The sequence below is a fragment of the Callithrix jacchus genome, chromosome 7, assembly GCF_049354715.1.
Source record: "Callithrix jacchus isolate 240 chromosome 7, calJac240_pri, whole genome shotgun sequence".
NCBI classification, from domain to species: domain Eukaryota; kingdom Metazoa; phylum Chordata; class Mammalia; order Primates; family Cebidae; genus Callithrix; species Callithrix jacchus.
In genome coordinates, this window is record NC_133508.1 from 125,744,556 (window position 1) to 125,770,593 (window position 26,038).

Here is a 26,038-nt window from a genome sequence, read left to right on the forward strand (position 1 = left end):
GTTGCTTAGAATGTCATTGTCTTCTTTCTTATTCAAAGCAAGTTCTGGCTTGAGTGAACAGAGTGGCCTCTTGGGGCTGTCAGGGACCCCATTTGCTGAATAATAGATGGAACTCCCTTACCTTTTATTCACTTTGACCTCCCACGCATCGTGGGTCCATGGGAATTCTGTGCCCATGGACATCTAAAATGCTATGTGCAAATGGGGTGGCAAAGAATGGCAGACATGCATATTGTATGTGTCTTCTCTGCTCATGCACATGCTCCATTGTCCCATTAGACTACACTTACAAAACACGACTTCAAAGATAAAATTCTTAAGAATTTCAAGATAGTGACAACCAACCATTAAGCCAAGCAGGGGTAAGCACAGGGCTCTTTGCAACTCTGCACAGATAACAGGCCGATGAACCTGGCCCTGGGTCTCAATAAACTAAATCAAACTATTTAAATAACCAAAAGTGACTGAAAAGTTCTGCAAAAAGATGAAGATACGGTTAAGGAAACCCACTGCTCAGAAAGAAAGGGCATTCTACAGAGAGCAGTGGCAACAGTCATTAAGAAAAAAAAAGAAAAAACAGAAACCATTTCCAATGTCTTCCCTACAATTTATTACCACTCAATTCAACCTATCACATATGTAAAACTCATTCATTTTTAATGGTTTTATAGTATTCCATTATCTGATTGCTCCAGAGTTTATTTTAACAGTCCCATATTAACATTTAAGCTCTTTCCAATTTTCAGTAGGACCTTCATGACTATTCTTGAACACTTACTTGATTATTTTCTTAAGATAAATTTCTAAGAGTAGAATTGCTGAGTCAAACAAGAAGCATGTGTTAAATTTTTATACTCATTGCCAGACTGCCTTTTAAAATGGTATACTTGTTCACTACTACTATAGCAGTGTATGAGAAAGCCTATTTCTTCATACTCAGCACTGGATATTATCATTCTTTTCCATGTTTGCCAATCTGAATGATGAAAAATGATATATCTGTACATTTCTTGAACTATGGATGAGGATGAGCATTCTTTATATAGTTATTGTTCAACTTCATTTTTAACATTTCTGAACATTCAAACTGTACCGAACTCCCCTGTCCATTCTCTATGACAGATGAAAGAAAAAAAGGGAATTGAAGCAATATGTTATTATTTCCTACCAAAATGAATGCTAATAATAACAGCAAACATTTACTAAGTGCTTACTATATACCAAGCACTTTATACACATTTCTTTTTAAATTCTCACAATGTCATTTAAACAAAAAAAAATCTTAAGGACGATTATTATCTCCATCTTACAGAAGGAAAAAACAGCAATTTGGAAAACTTAACTAACATATGTGGTAGAGTAAGGACTCAGTGGAAAAACAGATCTACCTGAAGCTAAAGTCTGCTATACAACTACGTTTCTAAATTCAATCTGATGTTTTTAATTTTCATATTTATATGGCAACCAGTCCTGTATCTGGTTGAATTAGAGCATAAAAAATCCTTAGCCACAAAATGACATTGTCTAATACCTAGAAAACCCTGAGAATATTAACCAAAAGGAAGAATGTTACCCAAACTCTATCTGTCTAGCCAGGAGCTGAAGGCGACTAGGAAAGCTGAGTGTGCATCACTCATCTTGAAGCCTCATAAAAGAAGGGAAATTGTATTTGCAAGTCCAATTTCTGAATGTTTGAGGAAGCCTCGCAGGAACACTGCAGTGAGGAGTTAAAATGAGGGCCCTGAGAGGGGATGTGGATAATATAGTGTGTGGGGTTCTCCACTGCAGGGTATGTAAATACTTCATACACTAATTCAATTACATGTTCAGATTATGCAGGAAGACTGATTTAAGCAACAGTTCACACCGATGCCCCATCGCCCATGTATGCATGCAGGAGAACAGAGTTAAGAGATCTGGGTCGACCTTAACTCTGTATTTCTTGACTTTTATGGGCATAAGTTGGAACTTTAATGTTTTATTAATGTCAAGTTTTGGGAGTTGGTATTCAAAATGTTTCAAGCAAAGATATGACGGATCTCAAATACCTGGAACTTGTTCACATTGGCAGGTAGTAAAAAAATAAAGTCCATATCTTAGACAAATTATTGACCAAAGAACTCAGTGGGATTATTTTGCTTAAATTTTATATAAAGGATTATGATCCCTACAAAAAGTAAAATATTTAACTTGCAATTATTTACATATTGGCATAGATAATGTATATACTTATGAACTTTTGGAAGTCCCTGTTCCAATGTATAACTAAATACATTCTTAAATTGATCATCCTCAACAAACGGAAAAAAGGAACTACAAATAAGATTTGCTCGAAGCACAAAGGAAATGAGCTAATCCTTGCAAATGCTTCAGAAAGTCAAGAAATTATACTGTCTTCCTTTTTATTCATATCATGTATTGATTTATGTAAGAAGTTCTTTCCAAAACCTTAAGGTGCTGATTGTATTTATTATTTTCTAGGAGAAAATTCAAAGATGAGCCAAGGTTGCAATTTTCAGTAATAAAAACTTTTCTGTCACACTGGTTCTCTTCTATTTCAAAAGGTTTATCCTCTGGAAAATAGTGAGATTTATGTAATAATTTTCTGAGGGGAGAGATGTAGTTACATTGATAGTTGATTTCAGCTTTTTTGCATCTGAATAAATAAATGTATTTGCTGACACGTATTTTCCTTAAAAATATTATTTAGTGGCAGATTCCCCTTTCAAAAGGCCAAGGATCAATGTGCTATAAAAATTTTAATCAGATAGTTACCATTAATGAGTGTTAACACGTTTTCTCAGTGTTACTTCTGTTTTTGCCAAGGTTTATATGACTTGCTTTACCTCTTTCCCAATTCATTCACAATTTTCACAGGTTTTATTGTGGAGATTTTTATGTTTCCAGAAACCAAAGATTTTAGGTTACATGTTTCCATATTCATAAATGTCTTGACTATGAAGAATAAAGTTAAAAGAGATTGAAACTGGGCAAAAACACTGCTTTTAAAATAGTCATTCAGGAATAATCATATCAACTAAAGCAACTGTTTGTGCAAAGACAAAAGGGGCCAAATCCTATCCTTGGATGTGCACACACAGCTCCTATTAGCTGCTGAAAACAGCTACGTGAGTGTAGCCAAGGACAGCGTTTAGCCCAATTTGGTCTAATTTATCCAGATCCCTGCAGCCATGAAAGATAAAGACAGATTATAAGACATTTTGCATGTCAGTACAGTAGTATGCTTTGTATTTTTCTAATCCCTAGGGTTTCCTTAATCAAGGCAAATGTCAGTGACTGGATCTGAGAAGTTTGAAAAGTATACAGAACATATACTTTGCAATGCCACTTGCCATAGTTGGCAGCCCTATATCAGATACATCAGAGGATGCCATTTTTCAGTGCTGGGGGCCAAACTGTAGCAAATTAAATTTACCAAAAAGAAACAGCCTTAGTCATATGCAAACGAAAATAAATGCTAAGACAGAAATAGAAGAACATTTGTTTTAAACAGTTTTTTAAATATCAATCAAGAGATATTGAATTGTGTTTTACTCGAGAATGGGGCCATAAGTCGTGGGACTGGCTTTGTATAAGCCAGTGCTGAGAAGATTGGTGAAAGATCAATTCCCCTGCCAAATTGTTGCTTCTATGCACTATACATATCTTGAATATCAAATAACCTATCTTTCTTATACAATATTATATAATTATAATGGAACCACCATCCCCCTCTTTCACTGACATTTCACAGAAAGCAAGAAAAAAATGATTTGGCAAACTGCTTTGTAAATCCATGTCAAACAGCACACTGCGAAATATGTTTTGTTTATTACAGTTAATGGATACCCAGGAATATTTGCTCTTGTGATGGATACTTATTTGACACTTCTTATTCACCGGCAACTTTTGAATGCTTCTTGTCTGCCTCATGTGTGTGGGAACCCAATCCAGGGCTTTTTACACAAGTAAAATTCCTATTGATGTCAACAAAATACTTGACATGACTAAGGCCATCTCAAAACTTTCGGGGACATGTCAAAAACAGATTAAGGGAGAAAGAGAGATTTATGAGTAATCTGTCAAATTTCACAAAATGTAAGCTGATATTTTATGTAAATGTTATACCATTCTTTAGAAAAAGGAGCATTTCAAATTCCATAAATCTGACATGCTGATGAAATGTGTGTGTGTATGTGTGTGTGTGTGTGTGTGTGTATGTGTGTGTGTGTGTATGTGCGCAGGAAGGGAATACACACATGTGTGCATCACACAATTATACTATGTGCTCAGACCTGTAATCTACAGCAGATCTCCAAACAACTTAACAAGCTAAAAAAAAATTAAGAACAAAAATGTTTAATTTTTTGGCCAAAATAAAGCAACTGAATATGGTTTTAAATTGCCCACACTATGCTTTGTTCTTTTCTGGAGATGACAATGAATTCAACATGGCCATAAAATTCCAGAGGAGCTATGGATTAATAATGATGTTCGCAGCACAATGGGTGGGAGGTTTGGGGAGACTGCAGTAAAAATATCAAGTTATATATTCTTTCTTTTTCCCCTAAGAGAAGTAACATCCAAGGGCGTACATGGTTATCTTCTTTCTTTCCCGTTGAATTTGCAAAAGTTGATTGGAAAAGTCTGCTTCTGGTTTTAGGGCTGAAGTTGGTCATCCAGAGCATGGATAATTGCAAGACAAAGGTCTGTGATGCACAGCTTGTGAAACAGGAGCTAAAATCAGTGCAGATGATATACTGGGAATTTTATACTCCAAAGGCACAGTGAGTCAGACACAGTTTCAGTTAAAGGGTTAACAATCCAAAGTCAAACCAAAGAAGGCTGAGAGTTCAAGAAATTAAGTTGTCTGCAGAAGAGTGCTTGCCTCCTCTGAGACATCAGCCATTAGCATCATTCCAAATAATTGTTCCTTCACTGCTTCTGCTTTTTGCTGGGGTCGCGTAGCCCTGGAACTACAGGCAGAAACGGAAGGAAAGGATTCTTCTGCTTGTTACAAGGACAATTGTGTTGACATTATCAGATCATTTTGATGGTGCCACTCCAATGAGTTGAACAATTTCATCACTCTGAGGCAGTCTCATAAAGGTCATCGTCATGTAGAAGACTGAATTACAGTGGCAAACTACATGACAAGGAATATGGACACCTGGAATTTTCTTTCTCCACTCTGGGGCTTGCATATGTTTTGCCAATTTCTCAATCTGTGCATTGAGAATAATGATTAATGTACTAAAGTATCTTGAGCTTCAGGGGGGAAGTTTGAGAATTGTGTAGATAAAAGTGCTATTGTTTATAAAAACAACAATACTAGCAATACTAGCTTCCACATACCAAACACAAACCATGTGATCAATATTGTACTATGTATTTCACACATATTTTATAGGCATATAAATTCTAGGAAGCAGGTTTATTATCCAAGTCATATGGATTTTTTTAATTATGGGTTCAGAGAGAGTAAAAAAATTTCCCCAGTTCATACAAATAACTCAAGGTAGAAGTGACACAGTTGTTACACTCACATAAAAACTGGACTCCAGTTTTGTGCTTATCAGCTCTGGGGTTAATATGGAGCCAGGGTCAAATCCTCACCAAGAAGAAGGTTGATTTTGATCTGTATGTCCACCTTTTCTGAAAGTCATCAGTAAGATTCCTGGTTTTATGAACACAAATTTGTCTATTACCTTGTCTCAGTGCCCTCATGATTAAAGTTCTTTCATCTCCTTATAACACTAGGTGTCATGGATATCTTAGTTTCTGTTTTTGTTTCCCTAAAAAATAAGAAGAAATGGATAAATACGATACATTTGTATCCACAAATGAAGCTGAATTGAAATTGGTAATAAATGGTCTCTCAAATATTGTTTACATTTGCTAGTGCTATACTGAATAACTGACAATTTTCTCATCTTTATTCTCAAACAAGCTCAATGGTATTGGTGTTCTGAGCACTGAATGAAAGAAAGACAAGTCCAGATTTTTTTGACTGGTAAACTGATTTTACAAGATTGGCAATTTGTATTCATATCCTGATATTCTTTGGGAACTCATCAGGTCCTCAGTACACCAAACAAGGTGATAATACAAAAGCAAAGAATCATTAACTATTTCTTGTATCACCAGATGTTCCCAATATTCTATACAAAAAAACTGGGACTTTGTCAGTTGAATTTTTAAAGACGTCCTTGAAACTTTTTCTTTAGGCATTTCTGTTCCTTATGCTAAATATTTTGAAAGAAGAAAACTCACTAATGTTTAACCAAATATTTTTCCAACTCTATCTGCCTCTATGACCTACATCCCTGCTGAGTCAAACTGGTCAAGGCCATCTCTCCTTCAGGCCTCCAAGGCTGCTATGTTAGACTGTTCTTGCACTGCTATAAAGAAATACCTGAGGCTGAGCAAGTTATAAAGAAAAGACATTTAATTGGCTCATGGTTCTGTAGGGGGTACAAGTGTGGGATGAGCATCTGCTCAGCTTCTGGTGAGGCCCTCGGGAAGCTTACAATCATGGCAGAAGGCAAAGGGGAGGAAGAGAGAGAGAAAGGAGGCGGCCAGGCTCTTTTAAACAAATGGCTTTTGTATGAACTCACTCATGCTAAAGGGATGGCTTTGAGCCATTCATTAAGGATCTGCCCCATGATTCAAACCTCTACCCTGTGATCTGCTCCACCTCCAACTTTAGGGATTACATCTCAACTTGAGATATGGAAGGGCAGACATCCAAACTGTATCAACTCCCTTTCAGGAAAAGAGAAAAATCAGTATCTGAAGCTCTCTGAGCATATGAGAAGAGCATTTGGTTCATATGAGAAGAGATCACCACCCCCATCTCTCTTCTTTTTGCCATTTTACTCCTTTGTCTGCCAAAGTACACAGCAACAAGAAGTTCCAAGAAGACAGGAACCTGGCATGCCTTATCCAACCTCCTATTCCTAGTGCATAGAATAGTGCCTGAGAACCTGACAGATGCTCATTAAATATGTATTAAATAAATAAAAAGTCATATCTGAATATGGGGGCTATCAAGGAATTTTGATTATCCAAAATGAAAAGTTTTGATTCTCCATTCCTCAGGATCAGATATCATAAGTGCTTGGTATGATTACAACAGGTTCACACTGCCTCCTCTCTCCTTCCTCAGAGCTAAAAACTTTTCTCTATAATTGTTTGGTCACAAAATCATATATGTATGTTTTGCATCATTCAGACATTCTTATCTGGGCATCTTGGCTCTGGAAGACTGATCCTTTCCCCATTCAACACAGTAGGTTCAGGTAGAAGGGTGGAAAGGTTAAAAAAAAACAAATCTAAAACTTCAGTACATAACAAATGATCGACATAAGATAAAATTACAGGGCACTTATCTCAAAAAAATTATGCCCAACACTACTGATTAGTTTACAATAAGACATTATAGTGGTGTCTAATGTACTATATAACTTTTCCCAATTTAAAATAGGAATGTAATAAGTAGAATTTCTAAAATGCCCCTTTCTAATCTCCAGACTGTGAATATGACAAAATCTCATGCCCATAAATATATTACATCACATGGCAAAAGGAGCCTTGTAGATGTAATTAAGGTTACTGATCAGTTGGCCCTAAAATTAAGAGATTACCCTGGATTATACCAGTGGCCCCAGTGTAATCATATGAGTCCTAAAAATCTGAGAGCCCAGTCAAAAGGGGAAATCTGAGAAAATAAAAACAAGACTTGCCATTGCTGGTTTGAAGAGGAAGGAGGCCAGGTGAAGAGAAATTTGGGTGGTCTTTAGCAAATAACAGCAGTCCCCAGCTGACAATCAGCAAGGACAGAGGGACTTCCATCCTACGACTGCAGAGAACTGAATTTGGCCAATAGCCAAACAACCTTGGAAAGGAATCTTTTTAGAACTTCCATATAAGTGCCTAGCTCAGCCAATATCTTGATTTCAGCTTTGCTATATGCTGGACATAGAACCCATGAAGCCATCTTGGACTTTTGATCTGTAGAAACTGTGAAATAATAAATTTGTGTTGCTTTAAGCCTCTAAGTTTGTGGTAAATTTTACAGCAATAATAGAAAGCTAATAAAGGAATGATAGAGTATCTGGCTTCACATTATTAAAAATAAATATTTATAAAGAGTTTAAAAATAATAAATTTTCACTTGCAGGGTGTTTTTTAATATTCAAACTGGGAAGCATTCTCTATGGTTCTATAATGAATGGAAGAATGAGGGGGTGGGGAAGATAATCTGACAGAGCTATGTGCTAAAAATTAATATCTAACATTACCCAGGGAAATTGAGTCACTCAGTCAACCAGCATCGATTGTTTATCTGTTATCCACAAAGCATCAAGCTGAGCAATGGAGACAGAGATTAATCAAACAGGGTCCTAGTGACAGACCCTATAATGTAACAGAAAAATAACATAAAATGTGAGAAATGCTATATTGTTATGGGCAAATATGCCACGATGGGATAGAAAGGAATTGAAAATAATTGAAAGGGATAGTTCAATCCACTACCAAGTCTTTTCCATCATTGTTCTTTGATATCAATAAAACCCACTGCTTATGTTTACCTCTATATATCACCACTCTATGAGACCAGATCAAGGCCATTTTGCCTAGACTTCTGCTACAGGCTTTTAACCAAACTTCCTGCCACCACCTCTACCATCCCCTAATTCATTATCACAGCAACCAGAGTGATATTTCCAGAATATGACTGTGATGATGTCACTCCTCTGTATAATATTAACATTTTTCAGTAGTTTCTCATTGCCTTTATACAATTTCCAAACTCTTTAAAATGGCTCATGTGGCCTTCCATGACCTGGTCCCTGCCTCCTGTCCAGACCCATTTCTTACAATACACACCCAAACCCTGTGTCCCAATCACACTGAACTCCTTGAAGTTATATGAACATTACTGTCCTCTCTCCTTTGAATTTTGGTAGAATTGCTCCTTTTTCCTGGAACTCTCACCCTTGGCCCCACATGACCTAGATAGTTCCTAAACATCCCTCAAGCTCCATCTAGAAATAAGTCCTCTTTGAACCCCACAAACATCGGAATGAGTATTTTCTATATGTACACTTTATATCATGAATTTTATTTGCCTATTTACTCGTCTTTCTTCTACCCTACATTATAATATCTGTGGGGGCAGAGACCATGTTCCACTTCCCTTTATTTCTCAAGAATCTGAGTAGTAGATAATCAGTAAAAATATGCATACTGATGGAAGAGAAGGGAAAGGGAAATGGAAAGGGAGAAAAGAAAACAGATGTGTGCTTCTGTAGATGAGTCTGTAGGCAGAAGCGAAGAAAGTCAAGGAGATAGCTTGGAGCTGCTATAGTCTCTGTAAACTATAAAGTAAAGGTAAAGGCTGAGAATGAAGGGCATGAGAATAATGGCATGAGTTTAAAGGTTTCAAACAGCTGTCTCAAGAGGAACTCTAGAGGAAGTCCATCGGGACAAGTGAGAGGATTGCCAAGCTGCATTGAGAGCCCAGCCAAAGTTAGAGAATTAAAGAATAATGATTATTTTTCCTGAATCTTAATTTCCGTAAGATCCAGAAAATGTTGCCCTGCTTGCATATGTAGTTGCTTCCACAAAAGAAACTAACTTTGAGAGAAAGAAAATCCAATTGAATTTTTAAAATAATTTCTGTAGTAAAATGGTTTTGCAAGTGTCTGTGGTTGGTTTCCAAATACTGGAAAGTAAAACATTTTTGTAAATCACAACCACGTGTGTTTTATGCTTATAAGCGTTTCTACCTTTTCACATTTGGTTTTTAAAAAAATTACAGGTGGAGGTAAAAATGTCAGCCAACAGAGTTTTGTGGATCACACAGCCCCATGCAATTAAGGCGCCATTGTTAATTTCCAAATTGTCATAATCCATTTGAGAATTTAAGACAATTCAAAAAACAATTATGAATGAATGAAAAGTGAATTGGGCAATCAACTGAGATGAAATTCAGCCCAGAGAAACAAAATGTTGAAGAAAAAAAATCCTAGAATATGGGAAGAATGAAAGGCATATGGAAGTGACTGATTGTGTGGGGATGGTCTTTAAAGGCCGAGGTTGCTTGACAAGAAGGTGGTAGGGGTTTGTTTTACGCTGAATGGGATTTAGCTGTTTCGCTAAGTGCAGCAGATTTGGCTTTTTCATTTATAAGTTGCATAGTTAAAATGTTCAGGTCTACCCAGATGCACATAGATATATTTGTATGTTGTTTACCTAAGACTACCATATAGCAGCAAATAAACAAAACCAGTCCCCACAGACATTATGGAGCAGCTTGCTGCAAAACAGAATTTCAGTTGCTTATTCTGATTCTATGAGGGAAGATTAATTTGTGAGGCATCTAAATGAATGATTTTACCCTAAATCTACAAGTTCAAATTATCATACCCTATAATTTTTAATTTTTGAACTTGAAATAATATAGGTAAGCGGGTCATCTTCAAACAACCTAAAAACACCCAGGTATACTCTGTGGAAGGCCACACTAATGTGTTCTAAATTAATGTTTAAAAATTCTTGCTCTCTGAAATTTTATATTCCACACAAGCAAATATGCCCACAGAGAGGAATCAAATATTATTACATGATGGCTCCTGTCCTTTTAAATTCTTCTTGCTAAACCTCTATTCTCCTCTAAGCCATTTCCTCTTCTTCCAATCATCATTCTGTGCTTTTTAAGGCATCAGCCAAGATTCATCAGCTGCTTTCCTTGATAAATCACAAACCATCATGATTTTTCTCATGGTTCAAATTCCGTCTGAACTCATTTATTCATTCACTTCCTCATTCATGCATCATGCATCGTTGTACATCTACCATATGGGACCTTTCAGTGTTCTCCATTCAAAGTGCATTTATTCTATGCCTCCTTAGGGTCCTGGACCTATGCTAGGCACCATAAAACTTATAGAAAGAAGTAAGTATATGTAATGATTTGTTTCTTTCAAAAAGACTTAAAGCAACCAGCTATCAAAAATGAACTACAGTACAGTAACATGACATACAAAATAAAAGAAAAAAGTCAAGCAATAAAAGAAGAAATTTATATCAAAACTCTCTGCCGAATTTCTAGCAGTTACAAGGGGAAATTAAATGAGTCATGAAGCCCTCATTCTCTAGTAAAAGAAATGCTAATTCTTAGAAAAAAGATTGAGCAAGAATAACAAAAACATGGCAGTGCTGGTACTGCTAATGCCACAGCCTCAGAACCATTCTTTACAGAGCATACCAGTGAGCAACTACTAATTCATCAGAGATGCCACTCAAAAAACAAATTCTTCTCATTGTCTCTTGTATAAATAAAGTTTTTCCCTCAAGAATTTTCTCATTTGAAAATGATAATAAAGCATGCATACCTGTAAAAATTGGAGAACATTTTAGCTAAACTGTGTGATGCTAGTTAATTATTTGATACTTCTTTGGACTCCCACTAGCACTGAACGTATTCCTTGCCCATGGTGTTCACATAAAAAAAACCATTGCCCGGTTAACTCATAATCCAACAAGATTTCAGAGACAGAGGACTCTGGTACTGAAAAATCTTCCTTGCAGAGGACGAATGGAAACGGAGCCTAAAAAGATGAGCGTTTGTTGAATGAGTGAACTAAGATCTTCAATCAGTTAACTCTTTAGAAGAGATCATTTTTAAAATCAGAATGACTAAATTTTGAATCTATACTCTTGCATAGCGACTTCTCCATATAAGGTGCATTTTCCCAATAATTATTTGTTCATTTTGTACTGAATTCTGCCTTCTTCTGCTTTCAGACTTTAACATGTTAAAAATACATAGTTACTGACTCAATCTGTTGGCCTTTGTAGCCACATGAGAAAGTAGGGGGCAATTGGCTGATGCCCTCCACTTTGTCTTCTTGAGATCCATAAGAGTTTTGTCATCTAAGGAAGCAGAAGTTCCTTATAAGGTTAAGAGTTTAAGGAGCCATTTTAATTGCATCGATAATCCACTCAACAGCATCTACGGGATTTTTCTACTAAATCAGCCTTCAGTTTTCGTCTCCAAAGAAAAGAAAAAAAACTTCATTCTCATTTCCTTCCTGTTGCTGGTAGTTAGAGGCTACAATATGCAAAAGCATATATGCTGCAGACCCCCCAAATCAGTAAGTACTCAAAATTGTGTGCAAAATATGAATAAAATATTGATTTCATTAAAAATGTTAAGGACTACTTAATTCAAAAACATTTTATATGTTTGCATATTTATTTCTGAATTTGCATATTTGTTTGCATATAACTTGTAAAGATGAATGTTAATTATACTTTAAAATCATTTATAAATTGTAACTAAGAATGTTGCATGAATTTTTAAAACTGCCAAATTCTCAAGTACCACTAATTATAAAGTGTCATGTAAAGTACACTGGAGCAGACTTCATATTGAAAAAATATTGAGATCTTGACAAATAGAAAAGCAAAATTATTAACTGTGCTTGCTGATTAAATGATACCTCAGGCAAGTGAAACTAAAGTGACACTTTATGCTTTTCCAAAGCATCCACTTACCTCCACTGAATTACGACGAGAAACTCATGCTCCTAACCAGACAAATATTTTACCCTGTGCCTCCACATTATCCCATGTTTAAATGTGAGCTTCTGAGAATTATTCCATATTTTTGTTGTACATATTCTGAAAATGACAAAGAATAAGTAAATAGGAATCATAATAAGCAGTAAGACCACTTCAGCAGCACCCTGTGTCAAATGAGGTGAGCTGAGGCGATTTGACTGTGCACTAATTGGATTTGTAAAATGATTCAGAGTAATTTAAAAAGCATTTACACAAGGTCAGATCTGAACTTGTTTCTAAAAAGAACCATAGAGAAGAATGAAATGTCCAAGTAATTACACTGGACATGTAGATCTAACACTGTATCTATTAAATTGGGCATGAAATTGGACTTTTTTTAAAGTACAGTAGATCTTACACTATAAATCTCTAACGGTTTTCCATATTTTTGATAAAATGTTTAATTATACTAAGCACAGATATCTCATAGAAAGGAACTATTGCTCATGTACCGTTTTTCCTAAATTAACAACTACTGTAAGCTAATTTATTTCTTAAATTTTGTAGAGTTTCAACATATTGAAAATTGGCTGGCTTGGTCTCAGCTTATTCCAATATCTACAGTCTTGCCAACAGAAAGAGACATTGTTATCACTTTCTCCTCCACCACCACCATGCCCCTTGACTCTTTTAATTTAGGGTTGATTTGTAAATGTCTTACTGTAAAAATAATTAATGCTAAATTATTCCATGTTTTTATATTATCTGTGTCCTATCTGAATCCATACTAATATAATTAGAAATAAAGTCGACACTGAAATAACAAGTAGCTCTTAAAGTTCCATGCATGTTAAGTAGCATTTACTGTGCTGGCAGAACAGAATTTAGATCTCGAAAATAATTTGATATTAAAGACAAAAGTAAACAAATTAGACTGTAAGTTTGTTTTTTCCCCCTGGGTATTAATCAGCCCTAGTAAACCTTGTATTGTACTCTTCAAATCTGCATTAATCAGAATTTAGGTTTTGAAAGTCAAAAGAAAAAAAAATTGTCTCCCTCTGGTGGGGAATATAACAAGTTTTTCTTTCCTTTTTTTCCTGCAGTCAATTTCAGCTAAGTTTCATGATGCTTTTTAAAAGAGCAGACTTGGGTAATCAGTTTATCATCTTTTGAACAGATTTTACTATCTTTTGACATAATCAACACTCAGAAAATCCAAATTCAAAAGTCATTTTTACTTCTTTTGCTTTTTTTCCCTGAATAAAAGGATAAAAGAAGGAAAATATAAAGCCAACATCAAGAAGTAGAAAAGTTCTGTTTTACATGAAATACTCACCTCTAAATGGACTGAGGAATAAAAATTTTATTTTAGAATCTGTTAGTTTTGAACTTACACCCCTGAATAAACTGTTTCAGAAACGGAAAGCCCTAGAAGACCATCCCACACTCCCTTCACCCAAACGTCTGTCAAGAGTTCCCTGGCTTCTCTCCTTTATCTGCAAAGCCAAAAGACTTTCCCATAACCTCTATTATATCAACTATTACCTTATATTGTGACTCTTGTTTGTGTGTCAATACCTTCAGTAAGACTATGAGCCTCTCAGAGAGATCCTGCCTTATACATCTCCAGGTCACTAGTATTTAGCTTGGTCTTTAGCATAAAAAAACTTACCTCTGTACCAAGAAGTATGCAAAGCTTTCAGAATACAACCATGGAGAAGATACACCTGTTTCCTGCCTTCATGAAACTATAATCTAATGGGAAAAAAATGGATTGATCTGGAGTACATTTTACCATGGAAACAATACATTATATAGCAACTAACTACTAAGCCACAAAAGCCTATACAATTTATATTTGACATTGAAATGAGTTAAAATTTCCCTTCAGGCAGATTCATCCCTTAAAAATTCTACAGAGTTGTTCTCACTGTGATGTGTAGAAAGAATTTTGAACTACAAGTTGGTATGTCTGGAACGATTAAGTTAACAAACATGTACTGATTATCTACCACGTGTCAGGCACTGTGCTAACCCATGGAAACACATTCAGGTCAGGAAAGCCAGGTAATAAATAAGTAAACAAAATTGTTAAAGCTGAGAATAGCTTGTATTTTGTGCTATGAAGGAAAAAATAAGGTGACAGAGGATGGAGTATATCAGTTGGTGTCCGAGCAGGAAACAGATTTCATACTCAATGAAGTAAATGATGAGGGTTTAATAAAGGGACTTTTTAAAAGGTGTAGACAGTATTAAGGTAAACCAATAAGGGAAAGCAAAACACCTTAGAACTAGTAAAAGTGAAAAGTCTTTACTACCCTTAGGCGTCAGTAGAGAAGGAAAGGAGCAGTTATCAGAATACAAAGAAAAAAACTATAGCTAAAGGAAAGGATCTTCCAACAGGAACTCTGAGTTTCAGTATCAAACACAGCCACCAGTGACTTGCAGTCCGGGCCCGAAGGATAATAAATGTATTGATCTCTCTCTCCTCCTGTCTGCCAGTACCCTGCCAAGTCTCCCATTGGTCAAACCCAACCAGAAGCCAGAAGGCAATGGAGCCTTCTGCTGCTTTCCTTAAAGGTCAGCTGAAAGAGGCTCTAAAGACGGACAAATGGAGAATAGCAGTACAGAGAATTATGAAGTCATCCAGTGTTAGAAGAGGTGACATGGAAGCCAAAACCCACATAGATTTTTTTTTTAATGGGGACTAGAGCAAGTAGAAGTTTTGAAATAGGAAACGTCTTGGTGGCCTAACACTACAACTAACTAGAAACATAATGTTGTACCAGTCACTTCACATTTTCGGCTACATCAGTAAAATGGACAGATGCGACTATGATGATCTCTAAATTCCTTTTCATCTTGAACCATTTGGAATTCTCTTTGAATTTCATAATTCTACTGCCTCTTAATATCCCCTCCCATGATGCTTCAATAGTATGAGGACAAATTGAATGTTTATAAATTAGGGCTTCACTAGATTTTCTGAGAGTTGACAGTCCCACAAGTAAGGAAGAAGGGAAATGAAAAAACCTGCCTAGGGTTATCTAACAGAGTTTGAAGCAATTTTTTAGCCTATGTGTGAAAGCATATTAAGAGATCTGACTCATGACACACCCAAAGCTGACACATCTGCATAGAAAATGGTTTAATTGAAATTATCCCAAGAACATGATTTACTCCTTTTGAAAACTTCACCAGAGTTTTTCCATTTTCAATCAAAACTTCTACAAATCACATTTTAAAGTTGGCAAAAGAAAGTTTAAATTACATGGGTTATCTTTTTCTTGCAACTAATGTACATCAGAGTTTATTGTGACAGTCACAGTGAAGTACACTAAATTAAATTATTATTCCCATCTTAACTGACTCACCAGGTAGAAGTGAGTTCACATCACAGTATATGGGCTGGTCCTGGTCCACATGACTGTACCATCAGAATATAAATTATCACAGTATTTGTGTACTAACTGGATGAAAAGTGGTAATCTTTTTCTTTTTCACTTTTTTCTTGCTTTCATGGAGACTGGCCTATACATGGATTTCTATGTAATGAGTCAGAATGCTATGGCAGAAGGGGTAGACATTTCTCAACCCAAAAACTATTAATTCATTCTCTTATTCATTCATTCCACATTGACTTCCTAAATGCCAGTCACCAATGTTTGTGTGTTAAATAGCAAGAAGAGCTAGTACACTTGGAGCTAATCAGTCTAGTAGGAACTGCCACCACCAGATGTCACTAACTCTACTCCTCACCAATAATCCTCTATGAGTATGGGAACACCTTTTTAACCTTAAAAGGTTTCATATTCACATTTGTCAAAAAATAGGTATGTTTTAGTGTCTATTAATTGAAAAAATACTTAATGACGTGACTGTAAGTTTAATAATCATTTAAATAAACATATTTATTCATAAGCATCTCTATACATATTTGAAAGGAAGTAGTGCATTCATTCAGGAAACACTGTTTTGTCCATTGACAATATATCATGTGCTTATGGAATTGTGAACTTTTAGCCATGGAGCTTAACCTCCCCCGCCCCCAGAAATCTATAGACTTCAGGTACAGAGATACTGCGCTGAAGCATGTGATGACCTAAAACCAGGCTGTAACTTCCACAGTCCCAATGCACTTGCCATATTATGCCCTAATAATGATACCATGTTCATACAATGTTACTCTGAATGTTGGTTTCTAGCAATGCTACCTTCTTGTCCCCAAAATCTCACAATTCATATGAAAAAAGTTTTCAGATGTTTTAGTTATATCCTCTTTCACATTGCACCACCTTTTTCCCCCCGACATAACTACATGTTGGTGGGAGAAAGGCTGGACTCTTCAAAGAAATCCCATCTTCTTACCATAAAGATGATGGTTTTTGGACAAAGGATGTGTTTTGGATTCTCTTGTTACCTAATATCATTCCTGCCCCCAAAAGACACTTCTCCATAACTCAGCTAGATGGACTCCTATCAGGTCCACCTCACGAGTATGACAGATGTGCCAGTAAATGTCCAAATCCTAAAAGAAAACATAACTGGTGAAGGGGAGGAAGACAGCAAATCACACTGCCACGTGTGTACCTATGCAACTATCTTGTATGTTCTGCACATGTACCCCAAAACCTAAAATGCAATAAAAATAATAAAAAGAAAACATAACTTAACCTGATGCCAGGATACTCGACCATGCTAAACAATAGGTAAGAAGTATCAAATAGTTATATAGCCAATGTGCTGAGAGACAAGAGAGAAATTGTCACTGATTCTGATGGGAGAAGAGTTCCCAGAAGGTGCATTTGACTTGGTTGTGCCTCAAAGAGTAAGTATACTTTTAACATATTGCAGAGATAGAAGAGTCATCTAGGGGAAACACTTCTGGAGGAAAAAAAAATTAGAATAGAAGAGATATGGAACATAACAAGGAGTCTAGGGACTCAGGTTTTTATTTTAGGCAATAACTGCTGGCTTAGGCAGTTTAAGAAGTCAGAGTTGACCATTGCTTGGTAGCAGAGAAGCACACCAGTGAGGGAAAACAGCATCCCCAAAGAGAAGATAGGGGAAAAAAAAAAAAGATAAATGCCACAGTGAAGACAGAACCCAGGCAAAAATAAACTTTTCCTCTTTCAAACCCTTTGGTACTTTTCATTCTACTCACATGGTACTTATCACAGATTACTTTGCCATCCAGTTCTTTATGTTCTTTTATTTTTTCCTCTACTGGATTGTAATTGAATTCACACAAGGTGCAGCAATGTGATAGAGTGTAAATAGCAGAGGATTTGTAACCAGACAGTCATGTTCAAAGCTAGCTTCAACACTCCATGTATGTAACCTCAGACAAGTCTTTCAACCTTTCTTAGTCTCATTGTTTATAAAATATGAATGATAATGCACATTTACGACAAAATAACAAAACAACTCGGGGTTGTTAAGATTAAGTGCATGAAGTAAGGCATACGAAGTCCAGCACACAGGAGACACACAGCAAACATGTTTCTTCCTCAATCTTATCTCCATGTGAGAAAATCATTATCTTCACATCTTTCACATAGTTGGTGCTCATTATGGGCTGAGTGCAAAGTAGTTATGTTGCAGCATTGCATTCCAGGTCACCCAGATTACGCTGCCTTGAATAATTTGGATTGGTTTGTAGTCTACATGAAGTTTACTCCAAAAATCATTTATGAATCACCTTCAATGACTGGTTCTGCTAGTACCTAGGACCATAAGTATGTTCAACAGGGGCCTTGCACTCTGAGTGAGTTATTCCTATCCCTATAGAAAGACTTTTAAGGAAACTAACCAATCATATGGTGAATGGGGTCACTAAACTGGAGTAATAGAAGAAAATATTTTTAAAGCCAGGTAACTCCTTCATGAGAATGCTCGGTAATGCTATGAGGGCTTTAGACAAAAACTAATACCATAGCTAAAATGAAGAATCTTACAAGAAGAAAATATCTGGGGAGAAAATGTTTTATTCTATGCTCACAAAATTGTTTGATCTTATTAGTGAATTGGTCTATAAGTTTGATATGGATGAATAGATTTAAAATTGGTTCGGAGGTATAATAAAATTCCTATTTACACACTTCTGTGTAATCTCAGGAGCTGGGAAATGACCACCCCACGTTGGAATCCAAGATGAGATTATTTAAGGCATCACCATGTAAGATAGAAGCCTAGAGTAAGGAGCCCCAGTGAGGAACAGCTCAGACAGTGGCCACAAGTCATCTTCTAAGGATAGAATGTCCCGTTATCATAGATAGAACAGTATCAAGTGTGACAGTAACTGTGGACAAACACAATAATCCAAAGATGCAGAAGAACAGGAAGAGATAACGAAATACAAGCATACCTTAGATAATTGAGACTAAGAGGCTGCTTAATTAGAATTGAACTGGAGTAGCTCAAAAATAAACTATAAGGGCTGGACGCGGTGGCTCGAGCCTGTAATCCCAGTACTTTGGGAGGCCAAGGCGGGTGGATCACGAGGTCAAGAGATCGAGACCATCATGGTTGACATGGTGAAACCCCATCTCTACTAAAAATACAAAAAATTAGCTGGGCATGGTGGCGCGTGCCTGCAATCCCAGCTACTCAGGAGGCTGAGGCAGAGAATTGCCTGAACCCAGGAGGTGGAGGTTGCAGTGAGCCGAGATGGTGCCATTGCCCTCCAGCCTGGGTAACAAGAGTAAAACTCCGTCTCAAAATAAATAAATAAATAAATAAATAAATAAATAAATAAATAAATAAATAAATAAATAAAATAAGCTGTAAGTAGGTCAAGATTAGGGAGAAACCTTCTTCCTAATCATATTACCATTGTCACTATGCTCCGTTCTCTCTCCTTTACTACTCTCCAGTGTCTTGACCCATTCCCTCCTCCCTTTCTATATCTGTAAGGAGATAATATTTATTAAATCCCTCATATTGGCTGGGCACTGTACAAGGCATTTACACATGGTATCTATTTCACATTACAATTACCCTAAGAACTAAGTACTGGTATTAGACCTATTTTGCAGATGAGGAACTCAAGACTTAGAAAAGTAATGACATGCACATATTCATACATAACTAAGTAGAAGGGCTGAAATATGAACTCAGGTCTGTCTAATGACAAAGTCTGTGCTCTTAGGTCATTTAAGTTTAATATGTTACCTCTAACTGGTACTAATATTTTATAAATTGATGTTTATTAAATTTTAATTCATTATATACGCTCAAAAATTTTTTAAAAATCATTTTAGACTCAAAGAAACATATTCCAATGGTAAGGTTTCAGCTGAGGTCCAGTGATAACTGGAAGCCAGGGAGATAAAATGAGCAGTAGGAAATTGTCCTAGTTGAACTCAAATTATATCCCATAGGTGGCCAAAGCAGCCAAGTCATAGGGCTAGATGTGAGTCAGAAAGAAAATGTTTTTGAACTTGCAACAGATCTTCAAAGTGGTATGGTTGGAGGAGACTGATAAGGTCGAACAAAAACTGTCTCCAACTTAACCTCAAGAAATGGAAAAAAAAATGGGAATACACTTCAGAATGAGGATAAGAGCCAGATATACCAGTGCTGAGCTTCCTCCTCCCTAAATACATTCTATGACTTTACTATTCATGAGTATAAATGTTGTCTAGGTTATTTCCAGTTAAAAAAAAAAAAAGCAATTGGCCATATCCTTTTCACCATTTTAATGCTGAGCTATTATAATCTCACATTCCAGTGGCCTTCTAACTGCATGGTTATAGTCTCCTTACACTTACTCTGAAATTGTTTTTCCATTGTTATCTTACATTATAGTCGCATCGTAATGTCATGTTTAAAGGTTCCCCATACGCTTGTAACGAAATCGTTTTGCAGTTCAGAATGGCATCATATTGGCACTTTAAGCAGGGTATCCATCACCGTGTATTGATAGTTTTCACAACAAAACACCCTATTTTAGTGACTGTGAAAGTAAATAGCTGTTGCCAGTGATCTGTTCTTCCATTTCAAACTTAAATGGTCTCATCTGTTTTATTTTACCTTGCAATTTTCACACCCACTGTGGTATGGGCCAAATTTATACTAGTTGCTTTCAAATGAGGACTGTCATTCCATTCGCTCATAAATGTTTATATGACAAGCCACTTATCTGTTTTGGTTTGAACTTTGTGCAATACATAATTCCTTACAGTCTGATAATCAATACTCTTTGGTCCCTCTATTTGTAAAGCTAATGTAGATAAATCTTCTGCTAATTTTAATCTAGAGGCAAATTATTTGGTAAAGTTTTCAAATCAAATAAACTGAATATCTAAAAGTAACCTGTGCAACTAATATTTTATAATATACTAACACCAAAGAAAGAATTCTACTTCCAAGGAGTCACACATGAAAAATTTGAGTGGTAATTTAAGGCAAAATTTAGTGAAAGACAATTGAGAAGAATAAGTGTTATATTATAATTATTACCAAAACTCAGACATTTTAATTTAATTTTTTAAAACATTACCATCACCCTTTGGTGGTTAAACTTTGAGAGGTTAACAATTTGGTTCAAATCTCTACTTCAGAAATTAAATGTTATTTCACTCACACTTGGAAGTAGGCCAGGATGGGTGCAAGTCTCCTGACAATAGGCTTTGTTTTCAAGAGCTTTCTATTCTCTGCCACTAAAGGAGCCATTACTGCCTCCAGTACAGTTCCTCTACAGCTGTTTCAATAGTTCTTCACAGGTCCACAGGTCCAGCTAGAAGTTGAGGAGCAAAAGAGAAAACAAAAGTAATAAATCCTTATAAGGAAAGATTTCTGCCAGCGTTTTCAAACTCAAATTTGGCATTCAGTTGGAGCTGGGAGCAAAGCTTCATATAAGCCTTTATTGTATATCGAACTACTTCTCTGTCTTTGGGAGTTAACATGGACAATGAGGATGATGCGACAAGCAAATCAGTTGCATCCAAGTGTTAAAGACCATAAATCTACTGTTTTAGGTGTTTTTGCTTGAGCTAATGCTCGAATATGTTTTCTGCCGGGAAGCAAGTGGCAATAGCTGCAACAATTATTTTGGTTCTTGGATACTCAAGGTGCCCCAGGAAATAATAACAAATTCTTTAAAATCTCCTCCCCAAATTTGAATGCACTTTATTTAAAAGCCAAATATATGCTCTCCACAAGAGAATGTGGCATGACGTGAAAAATCTAACTAAATATGAAATAGGATTATGAATCACTCCACAGTGCCCACCCCAGATGCTACCATCTCATTGTGAAGGTCCCCTGACTTTCATTTCAAAATTGCATGTAAAATAAACCAAAGATTTGAAAATTCATATTTGAGTAACCACGCATGAAAAACTTGAGTGTAGTTTTAAAATATAAGCCTAATTATAGGCAGCTGAGTACTGCCTAGAAAAAGAAAAATCATATAACCTTGTAGAAGGGCATCACTATACATTCATAATGTCTGAATTTCTCTGCCCTCTGGTTCTAAGCAGCATTTTAACTGCTTATAATCAGCTTCCTCTTCTACTCCTGAAAGTAACTGGTAGTTCCAGACTTTCTCCAGTCTCCACAGATGCTCAACCCTGCCCCTCTCATTCACAGCAGTTGATATTGCCTCCCTCTTCACTGGGAAAATTGAATTCATTGGTACGATCTCATCATCCAGCTTTCTACCTCATTGTACTCACTACAACCTACAATTGTATCTATGGCCACATACGTTGACACTTTCATTTCAGTCTCAGAAAAAAAGGTGAGTTTTCCTTTGTTTAAGACTCATCTTCTTCCTCTGGGACATCATTTAATCAGGTGAACCTCTCCCACATACACCTCAAGCCAGCCTCTCTCTTTCCTACTGTCTCCTTTTCAGCATATAAACATCTTCAAGCTGCTCTCATCATTTGAAAAAAAAATTCTCCCTTGATTCCGTATCTCCCTTAGCCCCATATCTGCCCCAAATTATGGTCCAGCTGCTCTCACCACCCCACCATATCACCAGCAAAACTGTTCAAAACATCAGCATCCATCATTTTCATTTGCAGCTCCATTGCAATGTCCTCTATACCTTCCTTTCTACTGAAACTGTCATTATTTCAGTAATCATTGTTCTGTATTTCACTAGCTACACTGAATTCTGTTAATAATTATCTCCTGCTTAATGAAACTCTATTCTACCTTGACTTCAATTCAACCATCCTTTCCTGATTTTCTCCAATCTACTCACTACTTCTCTCCTTTTGACATGGGCTACTCTTCCTCTACCTACCACTTCAGTGGTGTTTCTTCACCTTCTAAATGCTATTCCTCCTTTACCCTCAGATAACTTCTTTCACCCTTGTGACTCTAAATACCACATAAAAGTGGATGTGTCCTTTACCTCCAGCACTGATTTCTCCCCTGATTTTTCTATTCATACATATACTCTAAACAACTCTACCTGAATGTCCTGTAGACATCATAAACTTAGCATGTCCAAAGTGACATTTATCATCTTCTCCCAAACTCATTTCTTCTTGCTATATTCTCTTTCTAAATTAATATCAACTCTATCCCCTGAGACATCCAAACCAGAAGTTTAGAAGTCACCCTTGACTGTCTATTTCATTCTCTACATTAACCAAGCATTTCTGACTTAATCAATTAAAATGTTATTGAATATCATACCCTCCTCTCCATCCCTACTGCTTATCCCTTAGTGAAAGCCCTGGTAATCAGAAGCTAGTAGTCTCTTCACCAGCCTCTGTATCTGTCTCCCTTTATTTGGCCTTGCTGCCCTCAATCTTCTGCAAAACCACCAGGCTGATATACCCAAAAGTCTAATGGTATCATTCCCCTTCTCAGAAACCCTTTAATTGCTTCTCTCCACAACGTTCCAAGCTCCTTCACATTTCATACTTTGCCTTAAAGAGCTCTCTTTCCCTACTGATCTCTCCAGCTTCATCTCTCACTTATTCCTGACTCATGTTGTATGATCTAGAAACACTTCAAAATTTCTCACAAATACCACTGTGCTTCACACATCCATAACTTCACATGGACTCAAGGGAAGATATGGGAGGTCCTTTCTCTAAGCTGGCCTTGACCTACAAATCAATCTGTGGGAATGTGTTGGCCTTTTTTGGATTACATACTCAAATTGCTTCAGTTAAAGGGGCTTTATTGTAACATAACTGGGGAAATAAGAGACAGGAAATCACACAAAAGCCACATACAGCCAGACCTAAAGTAGCACTGGAATATCATTCTAAGTATAACAGTAGCTCCAATAGGGCAGGAGCAGTGGGAAGCACTCCACAGCCACTCACAGTTTCCCCTCCAGAAGTATCTATTCATGGCGCAATTGTTCTACCATTATAGTGGTCCAGCTGTTCATAGTGGTTCTGCTTTACTGGTTTGGACACAACTGATTTATTTGCTATCACCATACTATGGCTTCTCTCTATTCTCTTTTCTAGCTCATGGATGTTTATTGTCTTCTCTCTGTATGTCTTTCTGTTTTACCTCCTACCTGCGTTATCATTTTATGTATGACCAGAATTTAAACTTTCCCTAAGAGAGGATAAGATTAGTTGGTCAGACACCATGTGTATAGATATTTTAGGTACCTCTTTGAGAAGCATTATCCTCCTTAACCATTTCACAGGCCACTTTTGGTGAAGTGTCCTTGTCCTGAGTGTAAGTTTCATATGGAGAAATTATGAAGATTTCTGAAAAATCTGCTACCAAAAAGACTTTGGATATAAGTGCACTTTCTGAGATCCCTCAAGAGAAGGTAATATGACTGAAAGAAACTTTTTATGACTTCTAAGCACTTTTTAGACAAGATCTGGCACATTCAAGGTGGTATGGTCTTAGATGTAAGTTCACTATTTAAATTCTTACAATTACACCATCATAACACCATTTGCTGAGCAATGGCTAGATGACAAATACTTTACATACATTATTTTAATTGTTATAAAAACACTGGAAGTCCGTCACTACTCATACCTCACTGAAAATCAGCAAGGAAAATTAGTGAATTCAAGGTTGCCAAAATGACCTAATAAGTGATAAAAGAATTCTAAACCAAAACTGCCTGGTTCCAAGGCTAATGCTATTCCTTCTGTATACCTTTGCTACATCCAGACTATATTTCATCATCCTCCTGTCTGTAATTTATTACAGAACACTCTATAGTACTAACTACTTTATAGCTTTTCTTATTCTTCAGCCATGTCTTTGTTCAATACAAGAACAAAGTTGTAGCTTTTGACACATGATGTCCTAGTCTCCTTGTGTCTAATATATGTCAGAACTTTTCCTCCAAATTTCTGTCTGTATCATTCTCAGTCAAAAATTGATCAAAGTTTAAAAATTGACAGTATGATGTCCTCATTAGTCCAGCTCTTCTCTCATTGAGAAGATGGCTTCAGTATAGATATAGCCCAGCAGCATTTTTTTCTTTAGAATGTGGCTGTACATTAAATATACAAAATATGCTGACACCTAAGTAATTTTAAAGGGAGAGAAATGAATATGGTGTTTTAACTTTTGTTGACTCAGTAAAGAGGCTTGAAGTGTTCATATTTTAAATAAATGTATATAAAATAAAAATGTACATTTCAATGAAATAAAAAAAGTTTGTGCTGCAGTGGAAATACAAATATCCTCTTCTTTCTAAGTGTAGTTTTCAAAACTGAAAAGCTTAAGACCACAAGCAACTACACATATCCCAGCTTAACTTAGTTCAAATACCACTCAGAGGTGCTGAGCTGAGAGAAATCCTTTGTGAGATCAGGACGTTACACAACTAAACGTGACTTCCAACATTTTATTTCTATCATTCTTTTCAAATTGCATTCACAGCCACAGCTGCTCTCTTCTAATAAAGGTGAGAGCAACAACATTTCTTCTTTCAGAAAGCAATGATATTACCAAAGAAAAATAATCAAAGTTAGCAAATTTATTTTGAAATTGTCAATGGAAACCAATGTTCATTTAACTCCCAATCATCACCCGGGAATAATAGCTTACAAATTTTAACATTAAATAAATGTAAAGCATTAAAACTGATGCAGAGTACTATTATTTTGACATACTGTAATTTGAAAAGGGTAAATCAATTTAAACCATTTTTGTTTAAAATCAGTTCCTAAGGCTATAAACTCATAGTGGTTGCCAAGTTTCAACCCAAAGTGAATGTTAAGGTCTATGTTATTAACCCTTGAAAAATGAGCTCTATCATGGAAACAATGACAGACCTGGGCACTACCAGGTGCAGCTACTGAAGCTGACAGTCAGTCAAGTAAGAGTAATGCATGGTTTCTTCATATGCAAATCACATCATATGTACTTACCTTTAAAGAGCAATGTCAGATTACTGTAAAAGTGTTTAGATATAAATGCCTTTTTTTAAGAAACCAAATTCATTTATACTGAATTCTCTATGGTTGACATACCATGATAAATCACCTCATTACACAGGAAGCCA

The 26,038-nt window shown here is 36.2% G+C and overlaps 1 long non-coding RNA gene across 1 annotated transcript in view; it reads right to left on the reverse strand.

Moving 5' to 3' along the window:
• Window positions 1–2,684: 2,684 nt before the first annotated feature.
• The window catches only part of LOC103794546 (uncharacterized), a 31,253-nt gene continuing 7,899 nt past the window's right edge, over window positions 2,685–26,038 (reverse strand). Inside the window, exons 2-3 of the long non-coding RNA XR_621929.4 lie at window positions 21,161–21,313; window positions 2,685–5,795 (exon numbers count right to left, since the gene is read on the reverse strand). This is a non-coding gene — a long non-coding RNA (uncharacterized LOC103794546). The remainder of the gene's footprint in view (window positions 5,796–21,160; window positions 21,314–26,038) is intronic.